At 39.0% G+C, this 6,643-nt stretch overlaps 1 non-coding gene across 1 annotated transcript; it reads left to right on the top strand.

Annotated features, from left to right (window-relative positions):
- The first annotated feature begins 6,320 nt into the window (after nucleotides 1-6,320).
- LOC127110056 (small nucleolar RNA R71) lies at nucleotides 6,321-6,427 on the top strand. Its single transcript, XR_007797294.1, has one exon. It is a non-coding gene; the product is annotated as a small nucleolar RNA R71 (small nucleolar RNA).
- Nucleotides 6,428-6,643: the final 216 nt, after the last annotated feature.

Here is a 6,643-nt window from a genome sequence, read left to right as displayed (position 1 = left end):
AGATTAAAACAATGTTAAACGAAACTATAGATTCCCTAAAACTAAAACTAATTAACTAAAAACTTCTAGCCACTTGCAAGATATCTGGCCGAAGGAGCAAAGGAATTGACACGGTGTAGCAACTCATGAAATTGATTTGTCATACTACTCATGTATCCCAGAAATTCATGTCCCATATTAGTTAACTCTTTTCTGATGGCATCTTGTTCTGACATCAAGGCTTGAATGGCAGTTTTATAATCAGTTCCGGGCATATGATGTCTAAGATCAGGTATTGCCGATTCTGCGGTCGGGATAGGATGAGGTGGAGAGGCAACATCATGGTAACTAGTAGGTGTCTGTGGATCAGACTCAGCATAAGGAATCTGGTCGTCACAAATCTCATAGTCTTAGATGGATTCAATAGATCTAACAGGGGAAGGTATTCCATTCAGGTTGTAGAGCCAATTGTTTCGGTTATGGATACTAGTCATTGGACTAGGCATGGTGAATAGGTAGAAAGCTTGGTTATTAGTTATTAGTTCAAACTCTTCAGGTCCAAGGTTTCCTATAAACATAGTGTTGAAGAGGAAAGGTATATTCATAGGCTCAATGCCACAGAAAGGGTTCAAGTCAAGCATGAGTTGGCGCAATCCAATAGCATTGGCAATCATGGTTATCAATCCTCCTATTTGAATCGGTGCACGGTCATCTTGAATAAGGCGGTCAAAACTCGCCAACATATAAGTGGCACCATTCACTGGACGGTTCTGGGAAGCACAAAATATTATGAAGAGTTCATCACGTGAGACTGTGGTAATGTTGGATCTTTTCCCAAAGAGAGTGTGTGCTAGGATCTTGTGGAAATAACGAAAAGTTGGGTTATGTATGTTTCCAGAAAGAAACTCATGTTCCTCAGGGTCGTCATTACCCGTCAAACTTCCCCAAAAATGTTCAAGCTCTCTATATTCAAACAGGTCTTCTTAGCTCATGGTGAATGTATCAAAAGAGGTAGGGAACCCTAAAAGGTTAGTAAAGTCTTGAATGTTAAATTGATACTCCATATTGAACATCCTGAACTGAATGAAACCTCGGCTTATTCATTTTCCATGGTTTGGTAGATAGATCAAGGAGCTAAGGAATTCTAGAGTTAGCCTCCGGTAAGTAACAAATTGTCTTCGAATAGGTGTGGTTTCCCACCCTATTTGACTCAGCAGATACAGGACACTCTCTCTTAGTCCAAGGGCAGTCATTGCCCAATCATCAGCATAGAAACTTGGGTGTATCTCTCTCTCTGCTAGTTCTTCGAATTTTTGTCTCTGAGCTTTCCCTCTGAATTTGATACCCATACGATCAATTTGTCCCATCAGGTTAGTGTTAACTAAAGAAAAGAAAAACAAGAATTTAGTCAGGATTTGGCCAGATGCCGAAAGAAGAAAAGAAGAAAAGTTTTATAAAATAAAATAAATGAAGAATGAATACTAAATAAAATCAAAAGAATAATCAAAGAAAAGATAGTAAAAGTTTGTGGGTTGTCTCCCACGAAGCGCTTTGTTTAATGTCGCAAGCTCGACATAAAACTAGTAAATGTTAATCTATAGATTTAGGAGACAATGCGTCTAATTTCAGGACTTGTGAGTCTTCATTGTTTTCATCATAGTGATAATGTTTCAGACGCTGCCCATTTACGATAAATGTTTCCATAGATTTCCCCTTAATTTCCACAGCTCCACTAGTGAAAACATTAGTGACTTGGAAAGGGCCTGACCATCTAGAGCGTAGTTTTCCTGGGAATAACTTAAGTCTAGAGTTAAACAATAGGACTACATCGCCTTGTTTGAAAGTTTTCCTTGATATGCGCTTATCATGCCATTTTTTCGTTCTTTCCTTGTAGATTCTGGCATTTTCGTATGCGTCTTGTCTAAGTTCTTCTAATTCGTTTATATCAAGGATTCGCTTTTCACCGGCGGCCTTATAGTTTAAATTTAAATTTTTAATAGCCCAATAGGCCTTATGTTCTAACTCTACCGGGAGGTGGCAAGATTTACCATAAATAAGCCTAAATGGGGTTGTTCCTATGGGAGTTTTGTAAGCGGTTCGATATGCCCATAAAGCTTCAGGTAATTTTGATGACCAGTCTTTTCTTGACGTAGCGACTGTTTTTTCTAATATCTATTTAATTTCTCTATTAGACACTTCCACTTGTCCACTAGTTTGAGGATGGTAAGGTGTTGCTACTCGATGTTTTACACCATACTTAAACAATAGTTTTTCGAGTATCCTAGATATGAAATGCGATCCACCATCACTGACTACTATTCTTGGGACACCAAATCTTGGAAAGATTATATTCTTAAAGAGTCTAGTTACTACTCGTGTGTCGTTTGTTGGAGAAGTTATAGCTTCAATCCATTTTGATACGTAGTCAACCGCTATGAGTATGTACTTGTTACCGAAAGAAGGTGGAAAAGGTCCCATGAAATCTATTCCCCACACGTCGAAAATCTCTACTTCCAAAATGCCCTTTTGTGGCATCTCGTCACGTCTAGATATGTTTCCTGTGCGTTGACATCTATCACATTTCTTGACAGCAGCATGCACATCTTTCCATATGTTTGGCCAATAAAGACCGGCTTGTAGGATTTTAGAGCAGGTCTTGGATGTACTTGCGTGTCCACCATAAGGAGCGGAATGACAATGTTGGATTATACTTTCTATCTCTTCTTCAGGTATACACCGACGGAAAATACCATCGGGGCCTCTTTTGAAAAGTAAAGGGTCGTCCCAATAATAATGTTTCATGTCATGGAAGAATCGTTTCTTTTGCTGGTAGGATAAATCAAGTGGAACTATTCCGGCGGCTAAATAATTGACAAACTCGGCGTACCATGGTGTAACACATACAGCCAAGGTGGTCTCTACCTATTCATCAGCTCTATTTTCTTCCAAATTAGCTATAAGCTTATCGTACGAGAAGTCATCATTGATCGATGTTCTTTCCGGTTCCAGATTTTCAAGTCTAGAAAGGTGATCTGCTACTACGTTTTCAGTTCCTTTTTTATCTTTGATTTCCAAATCAAATTCTTGTAACAACAAGATCCACCTTAGGAGTCTAGGTTTAGCGTCCTTTTTTGTTAAGAGGTACTTAATGGCAGCGTGGTCAGTGTAAACGATTATTTTTGCTCCGACCAAGTAAGAACGAAATTTATCTAGTGCAAACACTACTGCTAAAAGTTCTTTCTCGGTCGTGGTGTAATTCATCTATGCTTCATCTAGAGTTCTACTTGCATAATGTATGACGTGAAGTTTTTTATCCTTTCGTTGTCCTAAAACAGCGCCTACGGCGTAGTCACTTGCGTCACACATTATTTCGAATGGTTCATTCCAATCCGGAGTCTGCATTATGGGCGCGGAGATCAATGCTTGTTTAAGTGTTTGAAATGCTTCTAAACATTTATTGTCGAAGATGAATTCAGCGTCTTTCATTAATAATCCGGTTAGAGGCTTAGTTATTTTAGAGAAATCTTTAATAAATTGTCGATAAAAACTGGCATGTCCTAAGAAGCTTCGTACTTCTCTCACAGTTTTCGGAGGTTGAAGGTTTTCGATTACTTCTATTTTGGCTTTGTCTACTTCAATTCCTCTATTTGATATGATGTGTCCTAAAACAATTCCTTCTTGTACCATAAAGTGACATTTTTCCCAATTAAGTACTAGGTTTACTTTTACACATCGTTCTAGAACTCTTTCTAGGTTTTCAAGACATTCTTCGAAACTTTGCCCGCATACGGAAAAGTCATCCATAAAGACTTCCATGATGTTTTCGAGAAAATCGGTGAATATTGCCATCATGCACCTTTGGAAGGTTGCAGGAGCATTGCACAAGCCAAACGGCATTCGTCGATAAGCGAAGGTACCAAAAGGACATGTGAACGTTGTCTTCTTGGTCATCAGGATGAATTGGTATTTGAAAGAAGCCTGAGTAACCGTCCAGATAGCAGAAATGAGAATGCTTTGCTAATCGTTCTAACATCTGGTCTATGAATGGTAAAGGAAAATGATCTTTTCGGGTTGCTTTGTTTAGTTTCCTATAGTCAATGCACATTCTCCATCCCGATTCGATTCGTTTGGTTATAGTTTCTCCTTTTTCATTTTCGATAACTGTTATACCTCCTTTCTTTGGTACTACGTGTACAGGACTAACCCATTTGCTATCAGATATAGGATATATGATACCTGCCTCTAATAACTTCGTTACCTGCTTCTTCACTACCTCACTCAGGATCGGGTTTAATCTCCTCTGATGTTCCCTAGAAGTTTTACATTCTTCTTCTAGCATGATGCGATGCATACAAATAGAAGGACTTATCCCTTTAAGATCGATGATGTTGTATCCTAGTGCGGTTGGATATTTTCTTAAGATATGTAGGAGTTTTTCGGTTTCAAGTTTTCCTAGGTCTGCATTAACTATCACTGGTCGTTCAAGTTCTAAGTCTAGGAATTCATATCTCAGATTTTTGGGAAGTGTTTTCAGGTCGAGGGTTGGTTTCTTAAGGCATTGCGTAGTATCCGGTGTTATTGCTAAACATTGGTTTAGTCTGTCTTCTACACGATAGTCAGACAATTTGTCATTTTCTAATTCTGTTTTTTTTATGCATTCGTCGATGATATCCATGAAGTAACATGTGTCATCTATTGCAGGTGCTTTCAAAAATTTGGAAAGAATGAACTCAATTTTCTCTTCTCCTACTTCGAAAGTGAGTCGTCCTCGTTTTACGTCTATGATAGCACCGACGGTTGCTAAGAATGGTCTTCCCAGTATAATGGGTGTAACTTCATCCTCTCTTATGTCCATAAGTATAAAATCGGTTGGGATGTAGAATTGACCTATGCGCACGAGAACGTTTTCAAGAATTCCTACGGGATATCTAACGGAACGATCTGCTAATTGCACAGACATTTTAGTTGGTTTTAATTCTCCCATTTCAAGTCTCTTGCATATGGACAAGGGCATAACACTGATACCAGCTCCTAAATCGCATAGAGCTTTGTCTATGACAAATTTTCCTATGTGACAGGGTATAGAGAAACTACCAGGATCTTTAAGTTTAGGAGGCATATTCTGGATTATAGCGTTACATTCAGCAGTGAGTGTAACGGTTTCGCTATCTTCAAGTTTCCTTTTATTAGAAAGAATTTCTTTTAAGAACTTAGCATATGAGGGCATCTGTGTAATAGCTTCTGTGAAAGGAATTGTGACGTTTAATTGTTTCAGTAGGTTAACAAATTTTTTAAATTGGCCCGCGTCTTTGGTTTTAATAAGCCTTTGAGGATAAGGGATAAGTGGTTTATAAGGCGGTGGAGGTACATAAGGTTCTTTCTTTTCTACGGTTTCCTTATTACTCTCTTCCTTTTCCTTAGGTTTATTTTCTTCCTCAGTTGACTTTTTAGAGTTTTGGTTTTCAATTCTTGGATCAGATGGTCCTTCTACCTCTGTTCCACTTCTCAATATAATTGCTTGAGCGTGGCTTTTCGGGTTAGGTTGGGGTTGTCCAGGAAATGTACCAGTTGGGGCAGCAGTAGGCACTTGTTGTTGAGCTACTTGTGAGATTTGTGTTTCCAGCATTTTGTTATGGGTAGCCAGGGCATCTACTTTACTTGCTAGTTGTTTAATCTGTTCGTTAGTGTGTACATTCTGGTTTAAGAACTCTTTATTGGTTTGCTGTTGAGAAGCTATGAAGTTCTCCATCATGATTTCCAAGTTGGATTTCCTAGGAATGTTATTGTTAGGTGTAGATGGGGTCGACTTTTGATATCCAGGAGGTATAGCTGGGGCTTGATTGGGAGCTTGACCTGGTGCGTATAAAGCATTATTACTCTTATATGAAAAATTAGGATGGTTCTTCCAGTTTGAGTTATAGGTATGCGAGTAGGGATTTCCTTGAGCATAGTTCACTTGCTCTGCTTGGATTCCTGTTAGGAGTTGACAATCTGTAGGAGTGTGACCTTGGATTCCACAGACTTCGCAATTTTGAGTCACGGCAACCACGGTGGCTGGAGGTGATACATTTAAACTTTCAATTTTCTAGGCAAGAGCATCCACTTTTGCATTAACATGATCAAGGCTACTTATCTCGTACATGCTAGTTTTCGTTTGAGGTTTTTCTACCATTGTTCGGTCGCTTCCCCACTGATAATGATTTTGGGCCATGCTTTCGATAAGTTGATAAGCATCAGCGTAAGGTTTATCCATAAGCGCACCACCTGCGGCGGCGTCTATTGTTAATCTTGTGTTGTATAAGAGACCATTATAGAAGGTATGAATTACTAACCAGTCCTCTAAACCATGGTGTGGACAAAGTCTCATCATTTCTTTGTATCTTTCCCATGCTTCGAAAAGAGACTCGTTATCTTTCTGTTTAAATCCATTTATCTGGGCTCTTAACATAGTTGTTTTGCTTGGAGGAAAATATCGGGCAAGAAAGACTTTCTTCAACTCATTCCATGTGGTGGCTGAGTTGGAAGGAAGAGACTGAAGCCATCTTCTAGCTTTATCTCTTAACGAGAAAGGAAAGAGACGAAGTCGAATTGCCTCTAAAGTGACACCATTAGCTTTAACAGTATCAGCGTATTGGACAAATACGGATAAATGAAGGTTTGGATC

The sequence above is a fragment of the Lathyrus oleraceus genome, chromosome 7 (assembly GCF_024323335.1).
Source record: "Lathyrus oleraceus cultivar Zhongwan6 chromosome 7, CAAS_Psat_ZW6_1.0, whole genome shotgun sequence".
Taxonomy (NCBI): domain Eukaryota; kingdom Viridiplantae; phylum Streptophyta; class Magnoliopsida; order Fabales; family Fabaceae; genus Lathyrus; species Lathyrus oleraceus.
Note: the sequence above shows the minus strand (reverse complement) of the source record. Positions and strands in the feature narration are given on the sequence as shown.